The sequence below is a fragment of the Rhagoletis zephyria genome, unplaced genomic scaffold (genome assembly GCF_001687245.7).
Source record: "Rhagoletis zephyria isolate East Lansing unplaced genomic scaffold, Rhagoletis_zephyria_1.1 Rzeph_scaffold_03642, whole genome shotgun sequence".
Taxonomy (NCBI): domain Eukaryota; kingdom Metazoa; phylum Arthropoda; class Insecta; order Diptera; family Tephritidae; genus Rhagoletis; species Rhagoletis zephyria.
In genome coordinates this window covers 37,662-44,884 of record NW_016160725.1, presented here as the reverse complement: position 1 = coordinate 44,884, position 7,223 = coordinate 37,662, and positions in this window count along the sequence as shown.

The window sequence follows — 7,223 nt, the reverse complement described above, 5'->3', positions numbered from 1 at the left end:
TAAAATATTTATAAAAAAATTATAAAATAAATAAAAAATCACTTTACTCACCGTTTTTCAACAGTAACAGAGTTGACACTGAATAAGGGTACGTACCCGGCATACAATTGGGTTCCTTACTCAACAACGCACTAAACAAGACTGAACAGTTCAAAACACATTTTGTTGATTTTAGCTAAGTTATGATGGAGAAGCATAAGAGAAATATACGCGTCATAACGTTTAACAAACATTTTTCAATAAAATGAGTGGACGTAACAGAGGGGACCAAAACCTGGGGACACAAATTTTCTTCATAAAAATTATACAAAAAAATTATTTTTCATCATTCTTTTCTATACATGGTATTAATATACACAAACTGAATAACAAAAATTGTAAATATTATTTTTTTTCAATTTTATTTCAACTGAAAATAACTATTAAATTTTTATAAATTGGCTCGGGACACAGGTTTTTGCTAAACCTTTGACATTGAAAATATTTTTTAAGTTATTTTCAGATAATTAATTATTTTTTTTAAATATAGTTACGTAGAATCGATAATAATTTATAAAAATGCAGATATTTTTCTATTTTCTTTTTGAAGAAACAAAATATAAAATAGTAAAGTCTGGGGACACCAATTGGTCATGTTTTTTAAGAACGACCCATATACACAAAGAGTTCCATTATTTTTATGATAATCTACCTCGATAAATACTTAGTTTTACATATTTATGCGATTTACTGCTATGCAAATTTGCATAATGTATACAATTCAATTATATTTATATTGAAATTATTTTTTGTATATGCGAGCTTTCATTGGATATCACCCATCGAAACTTTGAAAAAGTGCATTGGGTTAAGTTAATACGCTGACCGAAAAAACCATTCGCATCTCTGGCAATTTCATGGTTTGTACAAAATATGTGTCCACTCACCACTTTGCATTAATTTTTATTACAAAAATCCAATAAAAACGTTTCTGACCATTTTTCATTACATAACAGGAGCAACGGGCAGTTAACTAATCGAGTCCTCAACTTCTATATGTACATTGCATCTAGGCATAACGGCAGTATTATGTACAAATTGCATACGATTCCATACCGCCAAAAGCAAATTTAAATCGTGTATAAAAACAGCTATGTGCTTTAAAGCGCAAATGTTGTTCATGTCGTAATTGGTCAAAAAAATTGATTCTGTTCATAAATCAATAACATATTCATTCTTTATTCATTTCATTCTTTATTAAGTCTATGATTACAAGAATATTACAGACTAGATGAACACAAAGACTTAAAGATAAGTTGTGTAATAACTAATTACATGTGCTTTATTAAATATAGAAAAATCTAATCTTAGACACAAACAGAGATCTCGGCATAGCAAAATCGAGATCAAGGGTACTATACATTTTATTAAACTCACTAAGCGCTCTAGCAATAGGAGCAAATTTAAAATAGTTAGATCTCTCTACGGTAACATGAAAGGGATAATAGTGGCGGAGCACCCTATTAGGTACATTGAAGCTTATCTGCTCAAGAAGAGTCGGACAGTCAATTAAACCATTAATGACATCATAGATAGACATTAAAGATTGAATGGTTCTCCTACTCGCAAGTCGATGAGCAAACAACGGGCATTGTAGGAAGGGACAGGGTCACTAAAGTGAAGCGATTGAAGAGCAAAACGAATGAAGTTCCGTTAAACTCGCTCAATTCTATCAGAGTGTGAGTTGTAAAATGGATTCCATATTATAGATGCGTACTCCAGTTTTGAACGTACTAAAGAGCTAAAAAGCGACTTTCTAGTATAAGGATCCTTAAAGTCTTTCGCGTAGCGTTTGAGGAATGCCAAGTTGGAGTGAGCTTTAGGAATCACACAATTCACATGATTTATGAAAGTAAAACCCGAATCGAATAAAACCCCAAAACCAAAAAATTCCTCAACTATGGAAAGTTTGAAATCTAAGGCCGAATAACTTGAAGTGATACGATTATGAGATTTTGAGAGAGTCATATGGAAACATTTTTTAATATTGAGCGATAGTTTATTTCTCTTGCTCCACTCAGCTAGATTATTTAAATCATTTTGCAATGAAGAAACATCGGACAGACACGTAATCTTCCTATAAAGCTTCAGGTCATCCGCGTAAAGTAAAAATTTGGACTGATTAAAACAGGACCCAATATCATTAGTAAAGAGAACGCATAAGATTGGACCTCTAATACTACCTTGGGGTACGCCTGAAGTAGCGATAAATTAATAAGATTTAGTGTTCTCAATTTCTACAAAAGATAGTCTATTGGAGAGATATGAATTGCTAGAAACGATGAGTGGAAGCCCAAACGTTCGAGCTTATGTATTAAAATATTGCGCGTGACTGTGTCAAATGCTTTAGAAAAATCAGTGTAGATGGTATCCACCTGATAACCGCACTTAAATGTTGAAATGCAATACTCGGAGGAAACTGCCAAATTGGTAACTGTAGAGCATCCAGAGATAAAGCCATGTTGATTGGGATCAATTATACCTTTTATTGCAAATGATCATTTCTCTTTAACCAGATATTGGCCTATAATTTCGAACGCCATTTTTGCTCCCTGATTTAAAAGTTGGAGTAATTGAAGTAATTTTCCACTGATCTAAAAAAACACCAGATGACAGGGAAAGATGAATGATGAAAGTTAAGGGCATGGCAAAGCGAATAGTTAGAAAAAAAGATGAGAGCCCATCAAGGTCACTTTTTAGTGAAGATTCTAGGGAGGAGATGCCCTTGATAACATCTGACTGTGTCATCGTCATAGCCCCAAAGTTTATCATCTGTGAGCCAGTAGCTAAAGTTGACATACCGAAGTTTAGAGAGTCACTAACAAAATTGGATTTAAAATAGTCAGCAAAAAGATTTACTGAGTCCGATATGCTAGTAGAACAGTTATCATTAAAATTCATACACACTGGGATATTCGAGCACCCTTTTTTCGAACGAATAAAATTCCAGAAGGCATTGGGGTTAATCTTTAGCTCATATTCATAACGGGAGATGTGGCTATTATACAAATATTTATCAAGTTCATTAAATTCATTCATAAACCAGGTATACTTATCCTTATAAATGATATTATTGGTGGCTTTGAATAATTTAAAATACTTATTTCTTTTATTTGTTAGCCTCTTTAGCTTTTTGGTTTACCAGGGTAGCTTATGCAAACGCACAGGAAGTAAAGAAAGATTACTTTTTAAGACAGTATATATATAACGTAAAAAAGCTTCATAACATTCCGTGAGATTTTTTAAATGAAAAACAGAATACCAATCAACTTCGGAGATGATTGAGTTTAAGGCGTCGAAATTAGCATCACGGAAATTAAAAGAACGGGGACCACTAATACTAGTGGGAATAAAATTACAAAATTGAAGAGACAAAGATAGGGGAACATGATGCATATCAGATCTGAAAATGGGAAAAGAGCATTCATCTAACTGAAAGATCAGGTTCTCATCAACAAAAATTAGGTCCAAGATATTGCCAAGCATATTATGATAATAATTAATTTGAGTAAGATTAAGACTGAAAAGGCTATCTAAGAAGTTAATTTCAAATAGTTACCATTCATTGGAAGGAGTTAGAACATTATTATTTAGCAAGTTATACCAAGCGATCTTATTCAGATTGAAATCTCCTAAAATGCAGAAATTACTGTCTCCATTCTTGTCATAGATATCAAGAAGGTTATTGACATGAGCGGCATATAAAGATTCTGAGCTACTAGGTGGGATATAGGACACACAAATAAGCAGTTTACCGAAGGTGCCAAAAGTACAGACACAGAGTTGGTCAAGTAAGGAGTCGTCATCCATAAGTTGAAAGACTGAAGATTTTAAGGTACGCCTAATCGCGATTAGGACGCCTCCGCCTCTATTGCATCCCGTTTTTTCAGAATCTCGGTCCTTGCGGTATGTTTGAAATAAAACCGGGTCAAAAAATTCCGCATCAAAAAAGTCCTTATTGAGCCAAGCTTCAACTAAGACATACACATCAAATTCACAACGCGATGTGAATAAAAATACTTCTCTCGCTTTTGTTCGCATACCCGAGATATTTTGATAATAAAGTCTTAAATTTAGATTATTAGAGATCCTATGAGAAGAATTAATATTAGACTTAATACTATGATCCGTTCTGATCCTTTGGAAAAAAGCGAAATGGCCGAACACTAATACCTGCCGGCCAAAGATTAGGATCCAAATGTTTACTATAGAATGCAGGTGGAACGCCAAGTTTAAAGATGATGTGCTGAATATCATCAAGCGAAGTCTCTTTCTTCAGAAGTTTAAAGCAGGATAAAAAGTTACATGCAATACCGGAGTGCTTTCCAACATAAGAAATTATATTTTCAGCGGAAACTGACGGTTTAAATGAAGATAAATGAACCCATTTCTTTTTGACAATAACGTCAAGCTCAGTAGACACATTCCGCCCGGCAACTACATTTTTTCGCTTAGAAGCATTCTTATTAGGCACAGTAGCCGCATTGGTGAGACCACAAGCAGAGTCAAAAACAGTGTGATTGTTAGGAGAGGCCGAAGCGCCAGCAGAGCCATGAACAGTATCAGCAGAGGATGTAACTAAATTCGATGTTAACGCAGCAGAGTGAGTATTAGCGTAGCTGAAAACGTTAGAAGCAGCATCACGCACACTCAAAGTGTGAATAGTAGTAGACGACAACGGAGCAGAGCCAGCGAGCGAAGCAGCAGCGGGAGCGGCGCTATTGCGCACCGCCGACGACGTTGGTACATTAGTAGAAGCAGGCGCACCAGACGGCACTAATAAATTTTTTCCAAGCGTTGTTTTATTGGCAAGTGTAGTGGTACGGCTGACGCCAGTCAACACAGCATCCGCGGCGCTGGAAGCAGCAACGAACGAATACTGCGATATTTTAGTAACTACTGAAGATAATTCACTCAAAATTGATATTTACAATAAATCTTAGACGAAAAATAAGAATATTATACATTTTTGGAAAACGGGCGTAGCCACGGACAATAACCACGCCCACATCCCATATAACGGTAATTTCCAGAAATACGAAAACTGCGATATTTTAGTAACTACTGAAGATTATTCACTTAAAATTGATATTTACAACAATTTTTAGACGAAAAATAAGAATATTATAAATTTTTGGAAAATGGGCGTAGCCACGCCCACTTATGGTTACATGTGTATATCTTGGTAACCGCTGCACCAATTTCTTTAAAACTCGGCACAGTGTTTGGCCTTGGTACACCATACCAAATAGCCGGAAATCTTTTAATTCGGACAATAACCACGCCCACATCCCATATAACGATAATTTAGAGAAATACAAAATCTTCGATAAATCAGTAAATATTGAAGCTAATTTATTCAAAATTGATGCTTGCAAAAATTCTTTTATGGTACAATTTTGGAAAATGAGCGGGGCACCGCCCACTTATGATCGCATATTTGTATATCGGTAACCGTTCTACCAATTTGTACCAAACTCGGTGTGGTTATTGTGCTTGCCACATGAAAGCAAAGCGTTGAAAATTATTGAAATCGGACTAAAATTACGGCCCCTTTTCATATAACGGTAAATTTCAGAAATGCTTGAAACTTCAATATTTCGAAATTGAAGGACGCCAATTTACTCAAAATTGATACCATCTAGCGGTATGTTGCGGAAAGGTGAAGAAACATATATTTAATACTTGCGCCGGATATTTCATGTTCGGCTCCGCCCGAACTTAGACTTTCTTACTTGTTAATATAATTTTCTTTTTTAATACGACATTTGCAAAATATTGCCTATTGGCACCAGGAATCAGNATCTAGCGGTATGTTGCGGAAAGGTGAAGAAACATATATTTAATACTTGCGCCGGATATTTCATGTTCGGCTCCGCCCGAACTTAGACTTTCTTACTTGTTAATATAATTTTCTTTTTTAATACGACATTTGCAAAATATTGCCTATTGGCACCAGGAATCAGTTTTTCGCTCTCCTGAAAAGTTATTTAAAAACATAACTGTTTTTGTTGGCGCAACGACGATATGTTGAACACGACGCTGGGGATATTTCAGACAGAATTGTCGTAGCGCGAACTGCTATTAGGCTAAAAGAAACCGGATCCTTTTGTGACATAACAAGTAATTTTTAGCAAAAAAAAACCGACTTCAACTCCCATATAAAAAATATATATATATATATATATATATATCTCATGATCCACTGATCGGATCTCAACCAGATTAGTATGGGACCACCTCTGAGACACTACCTTTCTTATCGAAATCGGTTGACGTGGTCCAAAGTTATGCGGTAACATACATACAAAAAAAAATATTCCGACGAACTGATAACCTCCTCCTTTTTTGGAAGTCGGTTAAAAAAGGAAAAGAAGGCGTTTCTCTGCTGCAGCAAATGTTTTTATAGGGCACTTTAAAACACGTTACCTCTCAAGCGCTAGTGACAGGCCATTGTGCGATTGGTATTCATTCGGTGAGACTAGGAATTCCTTTTGTATCAGCTGTCAAGAGCATGGTTGCCTCAATTGGTAACTTTCTACCAAAAGTGGTAACTTTTAAACGGTTTGGTAACTTGGTAACTTTNAATTGAAAAAGCAACAAAGTCTAAGCGGTAGAAGTTATAGCACTATTTCGGAGATCACCACATCTCCTCATCAGACTTCTTTTTTTTTAGACTTCAGCAGGAATCGAACCTGCGAATTCGATGTTCAAAGTCAGAAGCGTTAACCACTGAGCTATGGACATCCCGTAAACTCTTGTTGCTAATTCATTTTCCTTATTCAACCAACTACTATCAAGTGCAGCTGATTAGGTAACTTTTATTTAATTTTGGTAACTTTTGCAACTAAATATCTATTTGCATTACTAGAAATAAATAAATTATGTTTTGCATGTGCGTAATTACCCTGCAAAAAATGGGACTAATCCGGGATGACTCCGGGAGCAATCGCAAAGGAGCATGCGACTAATACCACTTTTGATCTCTTTATATGGAATGAACTGATCGCTTTTGTTCGGGCATGTCCTATGAAGAGACTAATTGTTCACCTTTATACCCGAAAGGGTATAAAAAGCGACTAGTCACTTTTAAAAAATACAAATAAAAATTTGCGCCAGCTGAGATTCGAACCGGGTTGCTCAGTTTTGTTAGACGAATACTCTATCTGTGTGCCAACGCCGCA